The following is a 17,932-nucleotide window of genomic DNA, read 5'->3' as shown; positions in this document are numbered from 1 at the left end:
CAAAGAACACTGTGGCCTCCCATGATTTCCCAGGGCACACAGACATTTTAATAAGACATGGCTGGTTTTCTTTATTTCCATATGATGTTTCTTCTAAAAAAGGGTCTACATAAATTATTGAATCCCTATCTCTCTCAAAGTAAAAACGATTTACAGGGAAGAAATATCTCTGACATTCATTTTGACCTTTTCACCTAGCAAGTTAACAGGCTCCATCCTGTCTTTCAGGAAACTCCAGCAGTCAGTTCTTATTGTCTTCTTAAGGAAGTATCAATATTCTGAAGACCTGTTTTCTCTAGTATCCAAACTAGTGATGTAAGCTAATTCATTTGCTGAGGCACTGATTAGTCTTCTTGAGATAAGGAAAATACAAGGTTGACATTCATTTTCAACTGATTTTAGACATCAAATTAGAAAAAAGATGCAGAAAATACAGTTCAAAGAAATGAAATAATAATGATAAAATAATATTCTCAGACCCAAGTCTGACGGCTGTCTGCACAACAGGTCAATTAAGTCAAAACATGAAAAGTTGAGGCAAGGAAGGTGACTTGATTTGAAAGCTGCCTACCCAAGAAGACGGAGCACCTGGAGCAGTTAACATGAGCAGAGGGTGTTCACAGACTGGGGTGCTTTCTCATAGCAGGTTGAAGGTTCCAGCTTTGTGACCAGGCAAGACCCATATGTTCTTAATCATCTAGTCACAAAGTGATTTTCGGTTCTGCAGACCTCCAGAAAAACAGTGGTTGTTTTGTTTTCTGATTAGCTTGCCTGTGTTCAGTCCCTGGTGTAGTGTATTCCACAGTATGCAGACTGGAGGGCCTGACTGGTAGGAAAGACAGGCAAAGGCTGGGTGACATTCAATATGAAGTCCTTAGCACTCAGCTTCAATTAGTTAAAACAAAGTATTTTTCATTTGTCATATTGAATTAATCAAACAGACAGGAATGGTTACTGTTCTAATTTTATAGATGAGGAATACGAGAAATAGCAGAATTTATATTGATATGGCAAAGCTAGACTTCCCTTCTAGGCTGTGAATTCTGAGTGCTGTAAGTACTTGCTCTCTGCCCCCACCTAAGGTTGTCTTAGTTGCCTGTGGTTTAGATACCCCATTAAGAAGAATTTCCATTAACCTTAACTCACTTTCAGGCTTTAGATGAGTAACAAAGTTCTGTAAACTTTTAGATGAGTAATAAAAAATGGTAAACTGCAATTGAATCTCGTTGGATTCCTGGGAGGAACTTTTGAAACAGTCTCTACAAGAACACTTCTCCCTGAAATAATCACGCTAAGATTTGGAGTGGAAGAGGAAATGAAATCCCAAACTGCCTTTTTTATCTCCTAATCCCCAATATAAGTTATCATAATGGACTTATATCTCTTCAATTTTTTTTTCATGCATGGAAGCAGAAAAATTTATTTCCCCTGAGTCTGTAAACATGAGTTTACCGTATCCTTTCTAGATGGGGTTAAATGATCCTCTTCTACCACAGTCTGAAAATATTTCTACATCATTTGTTGACCTATTGTGCTCTTTTTGTCATTTGTCCTTTGTGACTTACTCTCATAAATTACGAGTTTTTCCATTAATATCAGGACAATGTGTATAGACTTTGGGCTTCAACATTTTGATGGTACTATGCTTTTCTATTACTTGGGAACTCAGTTAAAAATTTCATAGGACTTTTATCTCATTTAAATATTTTCAGAATATTGTCTCTTTGGTTGATGTGTCTTCCAAGCTCATTAGATGTTGGCAGAAGTCATTTCTTTCCTAGCTCTTTCTTTTACCCTGAGGTCCCACCTTTAAGCCAGCAATGGTAGATTGAGCTCTTATGTTTCCTATCCATTTGGCTTTCTACTTCCAGTGAAACTTCTCTGCTTCTAAAGGACTCATTGTACCACCTGGGCAACATTCTTTTCATCATGTAACATAATCATGGGAGTAGCAGCAGACAGCAGGGGTCATGAGAATGGTTTTAAAATTCTGTCTACCACAGCCACCACCAATGCTTATAACCATATATACCTGCATTATTTTATCCTTTGACTTTAAAAGGATGATTTTGCACAAGAGCTGTTTAGAATTGAGAAATGAAATCAATGACCCTGGAGCAGTTAGAAAACCATGGATTCAAATGGAATGACTCCCATGGTGTTGGCTTAGAAAGTGTATGTTAACCAAATGAGCAAACCATTCTTCCTCCTGGGGTGAGTAATAATATCAGTGACCCTGACTTCAGAGGTAGAATGAGATGCCAGTGATCCCATTAAAATATTTCATTGTACCAATAAAGTAAAGGTTATGACCACCATTTAAGTTGGAAACTCAGCCATCCTGCTGTCAAGGAATGATTTCTCTAATTTTCTGCAACCGAGAGTTTGAAAGCTAAATATGGTTAAGCTGTTCTCATGATTATAAAGGAGTCAAATTTTAACTATTTCACTATGTAGTTCCTATTTATTGTTACTAATATAGCAACCATTACTGGCATAATAATATTTTGAACGCTTTCAAACATATATTTAGCTTATGAATTAACCAAATGTCTAACAAATCAACTTCAAATAATTATATTAGGCTCCTGTGCAATACTGCCAGAAAGAAAAAATGAAATAAATCAACCCTAAGCATTGGTTTTATGAGCCTGACTCACACAGAATTCAAAGAGACATGAAACTCAAAGAAGAAAAAGGATACGCCTCTCTTAAACAATTTCATCTAGATGACTGTTGTAATTGAATCTTAAAGACACCCCCAAATCGCAAGAGTTCAGAAGATGATTGGATCGTGAGGATTCTAACTTCACCAGGGATGAAATCATAGTCTGATGGCACTACTGACAGACATTGAGAGATTAAGGAAATACAGGAGGCCGGTTGGAGGGAGTGGGGTGTGTGATGCTAGGGATGCCCCAGTCCTGTCCTGTTTGGTACTGTCCCTTTCTCTCTGCTTTCTAGCTGCCATAAGAACAGTGTTTCTCAGCCATGCTCCTTTACCGTGATATTTGTGCCTCATCACAGGCATAAAGTAATGTAGCCAGCTGATCATGGACTGAAAAGTCGGAAACCATAAGCCAAAATAAACCTTTCTGCTCCAAAGTATTTTCTCAAGTATTTTGTTACAGTGAAGAAAAGTTGACTAACAGAGGAATTTAGTCCTTTTCATTCAGTTTCTTGAAACAAAGAACTTTGTGCTTTTAGCTTTTTGTCCCTACATATGTCTAATTTCAAAAAAACAGAAAAACTAATTATCTTTCTCTGATCATGAGACATTGCATTACATAATGAAATATTGCACTATATCCCATCATTATGTTAATTATTATATGTTAATCAAATTTTCTTAAATCTTTAGGTGATAAAATGTTAATTCCTTGGTTTGATCATTGTATACCGTATACTTTTATCCAATTATTATATGCTAGTCTATAAATTTGTATAAGTAAAATAATGAAAAATAGCTTCATTAAGAACCATTCTAGCAGTAAAAAATTAAAGCTAATGAGAATGTTTGGTATTAACTATTTTAGAATGCTTTTCAACCATTAAAATTATGTTGAGGAAAAACAATTTATAGTGACATAAAATTGTGCTATAAATTATAGATAAAGTCAAGTCACTGAATAAAATTAATAAACTATTACGTTTATCATATAGGTTTGTATATTTTAATATTGTATGTATCAAAATATATAGCAACATGTTGTTTGCTATTGCTAGGAATCAAATCACAGGTAGTTTTTATTTGCTTCCTTAAGATTTTTCTATAATTCCTGAATTTTATTCCTTTGTGACCAACTTTAGAAAAATAGTTGCTGAAAAAATTTTTAGAGAAATAAAATATATCAAGTTTAAATTGCAAACTGGAGCTTTCAGCAGAACATAGCTGAGTCTTTGCCATGGACACCAAATGATTTCCTTCCTTTCAGTGGCATTCATACCACTGCCATGCGTTTTTCCCAACTAAATGACACAATGGAAAGACCAGACCTACACCAAGTGCAGTCTTAGGCAAATGGAATGTCGGGCAGGGCATGAAGTCACCAAACAGGACCTGTGTACAATTTTAAGTTTATGCCATTGGCTGATCAGTTGCTAGATTTCAAAAATGATAAATACCATTATTCCCTCTCTCAGTTCCTCTACCTCTATGAAGAAGGCATTTTTCACAAATATCTTTTAAATGGGAAAAGGAAGAGAACCAAGTACCCCAAAGCATTTCAGATTAGATCTTAGAATCACTCCCCAGAGTGGGAGCTCTTCCCAAAATTAGCTTCCCGATTAGATTAGAGTAATAAGTTGGAACTCACTGGCTAAAGATGCAAAGGCAAGTGTATTATTAGCACTCAGGAGCACTCACTTTGTCTTATCCTCCCTGTCTTCCCCTAGACTCTTGGTTTTGTTTATATTTCTCAGAAACCCTGAGAAAAATTCCTTTTGAAACATGTGACTGCCTGATTCACTGTTTGTTTCCTCTGATTTTCCCCTCAAGTGATAAACAATGGACTCGGCAAATGCAGACCGCCTATGAACTGGAAGCCCACAGGCAGAAAAACTCAGTGTCACAGGGCAGACTGCCATACCCACGCTGTCCTCTGCACAACTCCTGACCTCCACTCTTCTGTTCTAAGGGCCACTTGGCAATGCAACACATTCTCACGGTCCTAAAACCATTTACCTCTTCATCTCCTCTTTCTTTCTTCTCCAAGGGAATACAACTGTAAATTCACACATCAAGGAATTTGTGACTAACCCCTCAAAAGATACTCAAAATAATGCTCAGACATCATTATATGATTTTCTGTAAGAGCTCCAGGATTTTACCCACAATCAGTTTAGAGTCTTCGCATATTATTTTGTCAGTAGGGTATGGTTGTTGGGGAAGAGCGTTTTGCAAAGTTAAGGACCATGACAAGATGTAGGAAATGCATGAAAGTAGCCTAAGCTCTGGGAACACAGCATAACGTGACCAGACACAGTAGCAAGACCTAGACTGTGGAATAAGAGAAACACGGCAAAGCTTCAAAGTCAAGGGAAAGCAAGATAAACTAGTAAGAACTGAAAATAAATAACAGAGCAGCCTTCAAATGAGAGAGAGAGAGAGAGAGAGAGAGAGAGAGAGAGAGAGAGAGGCAGAAAGGATGTTTGCATACATGTGAAGAATGCACACCCCAGTCCCTTGGTACCACGTCAGAATCACAAATGGATTTTCTGGAAATTGTGTAGAACCACTACTGTGGTTCAATTACAGGTATCTCCCAAAGGCCCATGTGTTAAAGGGTTGGTCCCCAGGGCATTATTGGGAGATAACAGAACCTATGGGAGGTGGTTAGGTCATGGGGAATGTTGTGGTTTAGATCTGTCCTTTAAGGCCTTTACAATGTCCTCATGTGTTCAAAGGTGTGGCTTCTAGAAGGCAATTAGATCACTAGGTGCTATACTTATTAGTTTGAAAATCTAGCAAAGAGCCAGAGTCCAATGTACTATTAGGTGATAAGAGTGGATCGAAGAGGTGGGTCGCTGGGGGCATGACCTTGAAGGGTTCCAGTTCCTAATTTCCCGCTCTGCTTCCTGATGTGAGCAGCCCTCCACTATGCCCCACCGCCACGCTCTTTCTGCCTTGGAACCAGCCAACCACAGTGTGAATCCTCTTTTTAAAAAAGAAGCCAAAATAAACCTCCACTCTTTCAAATTAAATATTTGTCCTAGTCACAAGAAAGTGACCAAGACAGGAGCATGCACCTGTTTCATTTCTCTGCTCCTTGGCTTACAGGGTGAGTCATTTACTCCAGCACACTTCTCTGGTCATTGCTGTGTGATGCCCCCACTGGAGGTACAATGCCACAGAACTAGTCATCTTAGAGTAGAATCTTTAAAACATGAGCTAATAAACTTCCTTCCCTTGATAAGTTAATTGCTTTAGCTATTTCATTAAGGTAATATAAAACTGACTAATACAACCTTACAACCTTCTCTGCCCCAAATATCAGGTTTTCTGGCAGACACCACTTGCTTCTCTTCTCCATCTAAAAATGGTTCAGAATAGCAGGAATTTAAGGAGTTCGTAAAGGAAGTAAAAAGTTACAAATAATTTTGATATTCTTGCTATTGTTTAGGTAACTTCACTTTTTAAAGATCATTTTTCTAATCATGAGATCGTAGTTCTTATCTAATTTTTTAGTGACAGCAAAATTCTAATTTATAGGTTCCAATAACCTTCTTGGCACTAAGATTTACAAGCCAGTAATGTGACTGAAAATTCAGGAAAGAAGTCATCTCCTTTCACAACAAATCCTTACCCTTTTGATATCCAAATAGCAAGTCCTGTAGATTTCCTGCCATATCACTTAAATCTATCTTCTTCTATCCAACTCTACTTACTCAACACATGGCTTATCAAGTTTCCTCAGCAACTCATTCTCTGTCTCTGTCTCTGTCTCTGTCTCTCTCTCTCTCTCTCTCTCTTTCTCTCTCTCTTTCTTTGTCTCCCTCTGTAGGTCTGTCTGTCTCTCTCTCTCTCTCCCTCTCTGTGTATTCAGTCCAAAACACCCCCTCCTCTTCTTTGCTTATCTCAGCAAATTTCAAATGTTGGGGACTCAAGACCCTCTGCAATGATAAAAAATTTGGGTAACTATATCTACTGATTATTTATATGTTAAAACTGGGAATTTAAAGAATTTAATTAATTAAAAATGACTACATTAATTATACATTAGCATATTTTATGAAAAATAACCACATTTTCCTAAACCTAAACCGCACTAGCAAGACAGATGGAACTGATTTAACTTTGCAGACCTTTCTAATGTCTGGCTTGCTAGAAGACAGATTTTCCTCTCTGTTTCTGCTGCTCATTCTGTAGTGATATCTCTTGATATGTACCCTCTGCGGCCCTATACTGCACACCTCTAATTGAATCAAGATGGAAACAGTAAACAACTTCTGCATGTTATTATTAAAATAGTTTTGATTCCTGTGTTCCTCAAAACTTTCTCAAGCAGGAACTTCCAAGTATCCCAGGCTAATTGTGAACTCATTCTTTGCTTTGTCTTAAAGTTCAGGTTTGCAGTGAAGGCTTCCCTGACCTCAAAGAACAAATTGGGCTGTTATTGTTGTTGTTGTTGTTGTTGATGATGGTGCTGGTGTTGTATAACACCCTGAACCTCTATGTCAAGACATTGATCATGCCTGTGTTTTAATCAGTAACTTGGTTAAGGGCAGAGACTGTCAGCTTCACTCATAGGAAATCCCCAGTGCTCAGCATACATGGTAGGGATTTTTAAGAAAAGTCTTTGCTGGAAGAAAAATGAGATGGAAGAAGAAAGGAAACAAGGAGAAGAAAAGTCATAATGCTTAGGAGAAAACGTCCTGATCACTGCTATTTCCCTCAGCAGGTCAGATGTTCTGAGATGCAACTTTTTCAGCTGCTTTCTGGAGCTTTAGAGCCAACTACCTTCAAAAGAGGGTGGGACAGAGAGGCAGGTAAAAGACAGAAACAAGGACACCAAGGGGAACCAGTAGAGAATAGTAATTAAGGGTACATATGCTGGATCACCCACTAAGGTCATCATTCAACAACATCCACTGAACATCTGCCACCTCCAAAGCCTTCTCCTAGGCACATCACACATCAATGAACGTGACTTCGAGAAGCTCATGTGCAGACCTGACCTCACCACCACGTTCTACTACTTGATAATAGTTTCCCTGGCACTAGTTATGTAATCTCCCTGTACTTCACTATCCTCATCAATATATTGCGAACAAGCTTCCAAAGTTTTCTAGTGAAAAAAAAAGTTTCTTGGTAAGAATTGAATGAAAAAGTATTTGTGCCTAATATTTAGGCACCTTGTAAACATATAGTAGGCAGCAGTCTTTGTAGTGGAAAACACTGGTTAGTTAAACACTGATTAGTCTAACACTGATTTTTTCACTTTTAAAACGTTTGAGACACCAGAATCTAATCATTCACAGGATACCCCTTGGGTAGTTAGAGAGGGTCTGCTTAGGGTCTCCACAGAAGTGAGGAGGGTTGCAGTAGCACTTCTATGATGTAACACCATCCCTAGCTCCCTCCATTCTTATAAGGGAGCTGGATATTTCTGCATTGTTCCATAATCCCAGAGAATAGAACTGTAAGAGGCACATTATGAGGTGTTTCAAAGCAGGGTCTGGAATCACACCGAGAGTGTGAAGCCATTGTAAAGGAGATGTTCACAGTCAAACATTTACAACTTAAGTACTTACTCATAGGTTTACCCAACTGCAGGTTCCCAATGCTACTTTTTGACTCAATTTGGCTTGATCTCTGAGAAACTACCTTTTAAATAGGATTTCCAGGGGAGGGAAAAAAATGGGTATGGATTTTTTATTTTTCTTTCTTTCTTTTTATTTTTTTCCTCTACTTGTTCTGATATCTTTACCATTAGCACTTCACTGAAAAAGTAGTAGGTAGAAGAAAAAAAGAGGAACAATTTCATCAGTTGATTTTGCTACCAGTCTGGTGAAAACATTCAGACTTTAAAAGTATTTCACATATGAATAAAGTCTGATAGTTACTGCTGTGGATCCCATTTCCTCAGATTACCCACATTCTTCCTTAGTAGATGTTCATGAATCAACTACCCTGAACTGTGGCTACTATTCAAGTGACACAGGTTTAAAGAGAGATATGAATTGGGATGATCTCCCAGTTAAAGCACTAGATGACATCTGGTGAAACACATATGGCTTTAGAATGTGTCAAGAGTAACTAAAAGATGCCACATGGAAGTAAAATGTACTATTGGCAAGCACAGTGACAGGAGACCCCAGAGGACTGAGCCATAAAGAATTTGCAGCCTCCTTGGCTAACTTGTGGTCCAGTTTGATCTTGGAGCCATTGTCTTGGATCATCCTTGCAAATCTGTTCCTGTATTTAAGAGTCGCTGAGCTCCCTCTCAGGTTCCTTTACATTGACCTGTCAGGGCCAAATTTCAACAAACATAGACATCACACCAAATCATCCAACAGATGTTCCTTTCAAATAAGCTGGAGTAGAACCAACTACATGGAGAAGTCATAGACAAGGAAGCAGGCAACCAAAGGATTTTCAGTGGGTTGGCATAACTCTCTATACAAAAAAATCAGTCTTCTGTGAGTTTCAGAGAATATGTGAACATAAGTAAGTAACCCTCACCCCACCTTCTAAGCATTTAACTTGGGAACTTGTACCTTGCTAGAATGAGCAAAATGGGAAATACACAGATTACTTAGATTGTAAACTGTTCATCATCTCAATGAAGTGCTCTCCAGGTCCACAGCTCTAATGAGCAGCAAGTTTTAATAACTGGGATAAAAGATTTAGCAAACAGGAACTCAGTGTCCAGTCCCGTTTCTGTGAGGCACTCACACTCTCACTATAAGGAAGCAGACAGGAATGGTCCTGTTTCTGATTTCCCTTTTCACTAACATCAGAAGGTTGCAGGAAAACTAATCTCTGACTGGGCTCCAAGTGTTAAATAAGAAGATTCCATGTTCATTCCAGGCCACCAAGAGGTTCAGGGTCACCAAGTCACAGACTGTGAATTCGAACATTTGATGACTTTTGCAGGGGACTGGATGAACAAAGGAAATCCTTGGAGATACATGAAGATGGAAACTAGAATTTCTCTTTTGAATTATTTAAGATGTTTCATTTTGATGGTTTAAATTATAAAAAATTGCAGGTCCTTCAATAAGGAGAAATGGAGTCACTGAGTTTAGTTTTTTGACCTACAGTAAAACAGGAAACATGTTCACTAATATTTACAAGGTACTTCAAGGCACCAGGGAAAATGTCTAGTTTATTTGCAGAACACTCTTGTTCCTTTTATTGTTCACATAGGCAGGCAATTAATAATCTTTAGAAAATAAAACCATCAATTCAATATTGCATATTTTAAAATTGCTTTTATTCAACCCACACTCAGAACTTACTGAAAACTTCTGTGTGCCAGATACTATTTTAAACATTGGCGATATTAAAATTAAAAAAGTTCCAAACTTTGAAGGGCCTTTAACATTATACTTTAAGTTTTATTATAAATGTATGTTTTAATCACCAAAGCACTTAGCTCATATCAAAGGTTGAAGCAAAATTTTGTAGAGATTTTGGTTAAACTTAGTGTTAAAGAATACTAGCATAAATCTACATATGTTTTTAATTACCAGATTGTAATACCCATTGAAATACGTATTCATATGTGTTGTTTTTAAAGGATTAATTTGGAGCTTGTACCTTGTTGGACTGAGCTGAATTGCTTCATCTCTAGCCAACACTGCCATCTCGCTTAGCTGAACACCAAACTTAGCAACTTCCTCTCTGACCTATTTGTAGGGCAGAATGAACAGGAGAAGACAGAAGACAAAAACCCTGGAAATGTCTATTTAGGTTTCCATGATGTTCTTAATAGCAGTCTATTTTTGCAATCAAAATTAATTTGCTCCTTGCCCAACTGTGATACTAGCTCACCTTCAATGCAAGGGAGAATTTAAGAATTATTGAAGTTTTCCATATTCTTGTATTTGGTGGCATAGTTCACATAATGCCTCGGTACTCCCTGGTTACTTGGTACCATAAAAAGCCACAAGCTGAATCCACAGATTTAATTTATGAGTGGCTTAACAGTAACATACTTCATTAGTGAAGGAAACATTGCAAGGACTAGAAAGAGAAATATCAAGACTGATACAATTGAATGGATGAAAATGGTCCAAGTTCTTGTATACAGCAAGGAAAGAATTACCAAGCATACACCTCATAGTATGCATTTATATTTATCGAAGATCACCAGGCAGCAGCAGGAACAGAGAGAAGGACAAAGTGGGCAAAAAAGGACTTTTTAACTCAGGCTTCCAGTATTTAGAGGGTCAGACATCCATTGGTCCTAGGTGCCTCCCACCATCTGGCTTTACTGATTTCAGCAATCTGTGAGATCTCCTAAATTTAAACTTGAATATTCATTAGGGTAATGTGATGTTTCCAGTTGGATAAGCCACAAGAGTGGCTCACCCAGCTCCTTTGTTTCTAACTGAACTAAAGAGTATCATATATGTCCAAATCCCCATGGATAGCACTTCATTTATATTTTGTCATACAAACTTGAAATAACATGCACTAAACAGTAGTTGTCCTTATTCTACTTTTTACAAGTTTTAATGTTTTTTTGTAAACTGCATGCAAATTGGATCATACATTGTTTGTCTCTGTACCTAATTTGTAAGACTTCTATGTTTAGCTGCATTGTCACTGATGACAGAATTTCCTATCTTATATACTAAATAGTACTATTCCACTGTGTGCTATAAATTACATTTTAAAATTCATTTTATGCCTTGATGGACACCTTAGGTGATTGTGTACCTTGGCTATTATGAACAGTGCTACAGTGAACATAGGAGTGTAGGTATATCTTCAACATACTGATTTCAATTTCTTTGCATGTATTTGTGAGCGAGGCTAGTGGGCCTGGGCAAAAGATAGATCAGAAAAGATAAAGCATTAGTCAATGCATAAGAAAAGTTTACTTAAGCGGAATAATTCTGATGTTGTACTGCACAGCATGATGATTAGTTAACAATAATGTACTACATATTTTGAGGTAACTAAAAGAGGATTTTACATGTTCTCATTACAAATAAATGATAAATAGTTGAGATGATGGATATACTAATTAGCCTTTGTTCTACATGTATAGATGTTTTAAAATACCACATTGTATCCCATAAAGATAGACAACTATTTGTCAATAAAATAAAATTTGAAAAAATTAATTGATGAAAATTTAAAGTAATTCAATGATATTCCAGATCTCAAAACTGAGACACAAAAATTCTCTTTCCAATATGTTTCTACCCTTTTCTCAGTTATGATTATTCACTTCCTCCTACCTGGCTTAATTTAAGACCTTATCATACTTCATCAGCTCTCATACCTAGGAAAAAGTTATACAATGAATGATACTTATTTGGAACTTTCATAGAATTTCACATTAAAGAAAAAGTGAAAAATCTAAATGATTTTCTTCCTGAAGAGGTCCTTTCACATCCCCCAACGCTGGCCTCTTCCCCTGCCCTATGTGGGAAGGAGGAGAATGGATGAGCTAGTAAATCTTACCTGCTTTTATATCTTGATACCTTCTCCAAAATGGCCCACATCCTAGCTAACAAAGCATGCTTATATAAATGCAAAAGAATTAAGATGTTACCATATTATCAAGTGCAATGGAAATAGAAATCAATAGAAAATGAAGCCATAGAAACTATGCAAATGTATGACAATTGAACAGCACACTCTTGAATAGTCTGTGGGTCACAGAAAAAAATTAAGGAAGAAATAAGACAGTTCCTAGAATTAAATAATGATGCCAGTACAAAATATCAAACCTAATTAAAGCACTCTCATGAGGGAAGTTTATAGCCAAGAATGCTCGCATCAAAAAAATAGAATGAGCCCAAATAAAGAACCTAATGATACACTTCAAAGCATTAGAAAAGAAAGCAAATGCAGACTTAGTACAAGGAATGAAATAAAGGTAAGAGCAAAGATCAATGAAATGGAGAGTTAAAAATTGGTATAAAGAATCAGTGTTTCAAAGAGCTGATTCTTTGCAAGAATAAACAAAACAGACAAACCTTTAGTCAATCTGATCTTTAAAAAAGTAAATAAAAAAGAAGAAAAAAATCAATGCTATCAGAAATAGAAAGGTGAAATTGCAGTGGACACTGCCTGACTTGGTTAAAGGAGGAAAGGTTTATTGTAGCTCACAGTGTGTAGAGCTTTCAATTCAAAATTGGTTAGTTCCAAGGCAGAGTAGCAGGACAGAAGGGAAATGATTCATGGCAGGCAGAAGGCAAAAAGGCAGCAAGCGGATAAGCAGCAAGCCATGACAGCAGCAGCCCTCCTTCTTCCCCTTATGTGCCATCCAGGCTACCCACTCTTAGGGAGGGATAATACTCAGACCCAGAGTGGGGCACTTTTCATCCCAGCATTGCACCGTGAGTCAGTTCCAGCATCACCACTCTAACTCCAGTTACTCTGAAAAGTCCTACCTATGATTACATGAGCTTTTGGGGGAACATCTTGATAAAACTAGATGTTGAACAGTTTTTCATGTTTATTTGCTGTCATAAAAGTGTCAAAATCCAGAAAATTATTAGCAACTACTTCACAAACCTACATGCCAAAGAATTGGAAAACTCAGAAGAAATGAAGATTTTCATGGATATACATGAATTACCAAAACTCAACTAAGAAGACTTAAAAATCTTGAATAAACCAATAACAGGCAATACAATTAAAGCAGTAATAAAAAGCTAACCAACTAATAAAAGCTAAGGACCTGGTGAATTGACTGCTGAATTCTAAAAGAATTTCATGGAATACATAACTTTAATATTTCTCAAACTTTTGAATGAAATCAAGAGAGAAGCAGTACTCTCAAAATCATTGCTGAAAGCCGGCATTATTCTGATCTCAAAATCAGAAAAGGATACAACCAAAAAAGAAAACTATAACCCAATCTCTGTAATTGATATAGATACAAAAATCCTTAACAAGATCCTGGCAACTAGAATGTAACAAATCATCAAAAAGAGTATATACCATGATCGATTATGTTTCATCACAAGGATAGAAGGATGCCTTATGAAATCAATAAATGAAATTCATTAGAGACAAAGAGAAAAATAAATATGATCATCTCAATAGACCCAGAAAATGTCTTAGACAAAATTCAACACCTTCTCATAATAAAAAAAAGAAAATTGAAGAAAATAGATGTAGAAGAGCCTTTACTCAATCTGATAAAAGCCATTTATAACAAACCAATGCCCAACAACATACAAATGAGTAAAACTGAAAGCTTTCCAAGTCAGAGACAAGATAACGATTTCTGCTATTACTACTCCTGTTCAACACGATCCTCAAAACACTAACCAGAACAATCAGGTAAGAGAAAGAAAAAAAAAATTATAGGAAGGGGCAAAGTCAAATTATCTCTATTGATGTAGATGACATTAACCTCTACTTACAAAGCCCAAAAAGCTTCACCAAAGACTCCTAGAAGTAACAACCAAATTCAGCACTGTAGCAGGATATATAATAAACGCACAGAAATGAATAGTGTTCCTTTACAATAATAATGAACTCACCAAGAAAGAAATTACGAAAACAACACTATTAACAATAATATCAAGAAAACTTAAATACTTAGGAATTAACCTAACCAAGGAAGTGAAAGACTTTGACAAGAAAAAATGAAAAGAAAAAGGACATCAGAATGTGGAAAGATACCCCTGTTCTTGCATAGGCAGAACTAAGATTGTAAAAGAGGCATGCTTCCAAAATTGATATACAATTTTAATGTATTCACAGTCAAAATATCAACAGCATTTCTCACAAAACTAGAGAAAATAATGTTAATATTTATTTGGAACTATAAAATACTCAGAATAGCAAAAGCAATCCTGGGTAATGAAAACAAAGCAGTCAGGTGTCACAATCCGGGGTTCAAAGTTATATTACAAAGTCCTTGTGACAGCATGGTACTGGCATAGAAAGAGGCATGTGGATCAATTGAATAGAAATAGGAGGCAGCAATAACCCCAGGAACATTCAGCTATTTGATCTTTGACAAAAAGGTCTAAGACAAACACTGGAGGCAAGATAGCCTGTTTAATAAATAGTGCTGGGAAAATGCTATCTACATGTAGGCAATTGAATCTAGATTTACGTATCTCACCATGTACTAAACCAAAATAGAAAGGATCAAAGATGTGATGAATGACAAAATAGATAAAATTCTTGAAGACATAGGCATAGGTAAGGACTTCCTAAACAGATTCTCAATAGCATAAGAAATAATACTGAGAATCAACCAATAGGATCATATCAAATTTAAAAACTTCTTCACAGCAAAAAAACAAACCAACATGGGAAACAGACAACCTACACAATGGGAAAACTTTTGCAAGCTGTTCCTTAGACAGAAGACTTACATCTAGGATATATAATGAACTCAAAAAAATAACACTTTCCCAAATAAAGGACCCAACGAAAAAATGGAAAAACAAAATGAATAGACATTTTAAAGAAGTACAAAAGACCAATAAATACATGAAAAAATGTCCAAAATTACACTGAGATATCATCTTACTAAAACAAGGAAGTCTATTATCAAGAAATGTAATTATAATCCTGGTGAGAATTTGGAGAAAAAGGAACTCTTCCACATTGATGATAGCAATGTAAGCTAGTACAAGCACCATGGAAATCATTGTGAAGAGTCCTTAAATAAATGAAAATAGAAATTCCATTCAATCCAACTAGACCCTGTCTAGATATCTTTCCAAAAGAGTTAAAAGACATTATATGCCAGACATAAATGAACACCACGTTTATAGTAGCACAGTTTATAATGCCTAGATCTTGAAAAACAGTGTACATATCTAGCAACAGACGAAGGGGTTAAGATAATACAGTATTTATACATAATGGAGTACTACTCTGCCATAAAAAGATAGACTTGTGGTTTTCTTAGACAAATGGATATAATTTGAGAACAGAATATTAAGTGAGATGAATCCCACATGCAAACCTGCATATTGCATGGCTTCTCTTCTAAGAGAACTGAGACAATGGAAGTTCAAAGAATTTCCCAAATGATTTATTCCATTGTTGCAAAAAAGTTTAAGACATATACTACTTTGCTTCATTAATACTAATACTTTTTCTTTGTTCATCGAAAAGAACATTTTTCCTTTGTTTTTTCTTTGTAAGAGAAAGTGTTTTTTTCTTTGACTTGTATGGAGTAACATTTGGCCATTCTTTTAAATTATGACACACAATCTTTTTACTTTTGTTATCCCCTAATTATTTTGTTTGAATTTTTTTTATCGAAACAAAAGTCTTTTGTAACTTATTATTATGTACCTATTATCTACCTGTACTACTTATTATTATCTACCTGTATTACTTTTGAGCTAACTCAAAACGGATCAATTACCCTTAATGTTAGACTTAAAACTATAAAACTTGTGGAAGAAAACCTAGCATTAAATCTTTATGACCTAGGGTTAGATGAGATCGTGTTTCATGATTATATATATATATATATATATATATATATGTATATATATATATGTATATATATGTATATGTATATATATATCACAAACAACAAAAGTAAAAAAACTTGCTCTTCATTAAAATAAGAAAAATAAATAAGTGAATGAATTTTTTTTTTCTTGAATAGGCATTTAGAATTCACCCTGTTGTTAGTTAACTTTCACATCTCCAAACTATAAACTGAACTGAATTATCCAAAACGTACGTGTTGAAGCCCTGTCTCATGACTAATGTGCCCATAGGTGAAGACTGGGGCTAGTCAAAGTTAAGTGGAATCATTCAGGTGGTCTTAATCCAGTAGTATAAGTGACTTTATAAGAAGAGAATAAAGACAGAGTGAAAAGGCAGCTATCTGGGAGCCAGGAAGAGGGAACTCACTAGAACTCAACTTTATCAACATTTTCAACTGAGACTTCCAGCTTTGAGAACTAGGAGAAACAAATTTCTGTTACTTCGACACTTGGTGAGGTGTTTCAAGCAGACTAATGCACAATATAACACACAGGCACCTCCCGGAAGACAGTTAGGTCCTTTTTAGATGAAGAGTATGAGACTCTGAGTTCATTAGAGCAGTATGAGGCGGGCACTGAGAAGCAGAGGTCCTCACTCTGAAGTAGCCAGAAAGCAGAGAGAAAGCAAAAGAACAATAGAACACCACACTGGAGACCAAATGTATCTCCCAGATCACGTGACCCTAATCTCCTCATTTCAAGCAGACCCCACCTCCCAGCATCATCAAGCCGCAGGTTAGGGACCTCATGATCCACTCACTTACCAAATGCTTGTCAGAAATCAAGCCTTCAGCACCATGAGGATTTGGAGGGGATATTTTGCTTTCCAATTATAACAGCTACCATAACAAAAATACCACTGATTAGGTGGCCGAATTACAGAAATGTATTTTCAGATAGTTCTAGATGCTAGAAGTCCAAGTGCAAAGTGCAGGAAAAATTTGAAATCTGGTGAAGCTCCCCTCACCAGGTTGAAAACAGCTGTCTTACTACTGTCTTTAGTGATCTCTCTGTGCATGCAGAAGGACACTGCAAAGGGCCGCTGTCATTTCTCCCTCCTCTTACAAGGACATCAGTCTACTGGCTGAGGCCCCACCCTCGTGACTTCACTTAATCTTAACTATCTTCTTAGAGGACCTATTCTAAGTACAGTTCACGGGGTGTGGGGGAGGTAAAGCTTCCACAAATAAATGAATGAGCATCTAGATTCAGCTCCTATCACACAGTAAACAAAGAAATATGAACAAGACACTGATTTTTCTCAAGGACGTTATAATCCAGCAAAAGGTTGGGGAGTGAAAACAAACACTTATTTCTGTGTATAACCTAGTACTTGACCTGGTAGAAATTCTGAAGCAGAATTAAAAATCAGTTATCCCGGATCTACCACAGAGAAACCTAGGGAATTTGATTTGAAATTATGTAAAAAGGCTTTATAAAGGGAATATTAGATAATTCCATGAATACGTGACTCCATAATATTAGGCAGACTTAAATGAAAATAGAATTAAACCTTTGAAAGAAATGAAATAAGAGCTATGGAAAACAATATTTTTTCCTTTTTATTGGTACATTTTAATTATACATAATGATCACATTCATCTTAGGGAGTTTGTACCTGTACATGATGCATCTTGCTCCTTTGTTCCCCATCCCCTCTTCCTCCAAACTCCCTTCCTTTCTTTATTTACAACCCTGAGGGGATCTCCCTTTTGGGGAACTCAGTAACTGGATCTATGTGAAGGTAGCTGCTGCCTTTTGTTTAGAT

The 17,932-nt window shown here is 36.4% G+C and overlaps 1 long non-coding RNA gene across 1 annotated transcript in view; it reads right to left on the bottom strand.

Annotated features, from left to right (window-relative positions):
* Positions 1 to 17,212, bottom strand: part of LOC134476409 (uncharacterized) — a 34,176-nt gene extending 16,964 nt beyond the window's left edge. The window contains exon 1 of the long non-coding RNA XR_010048020.1: positions 16,929 to 17,212. This is a non-coding gene — a long non-coding RNA (uncharacterized LOC134476409). The remainder of the gene's footprint in view (positions 1 to 16,928) is intronic.
* Between the last annotated feature and the right edge of the window lie 720 nt (positions 17,213 to 17,932).

This window comes from Cavia porcellus, unplaced genomic scaffold (assembly GCF_034190915.1).
Source record: "Cavia porcellus strain 051 isolate PalLab524CR breed Dunkin Hartley unplaced genomic scaffold, mCavPor4.1 scaffold_6, whole genome shotgun sequence".
NCBI lineage: Eukaryota > Metazoa > Chordata > Mammalia > Rodentia > Caviidae > Cavia > Cavia porcellus.
The sequence above is the reverse complement of the archived record's forward strand: the minus strand, read 5'-3'. Positions and strand labels throughout refer to the sequence as shown.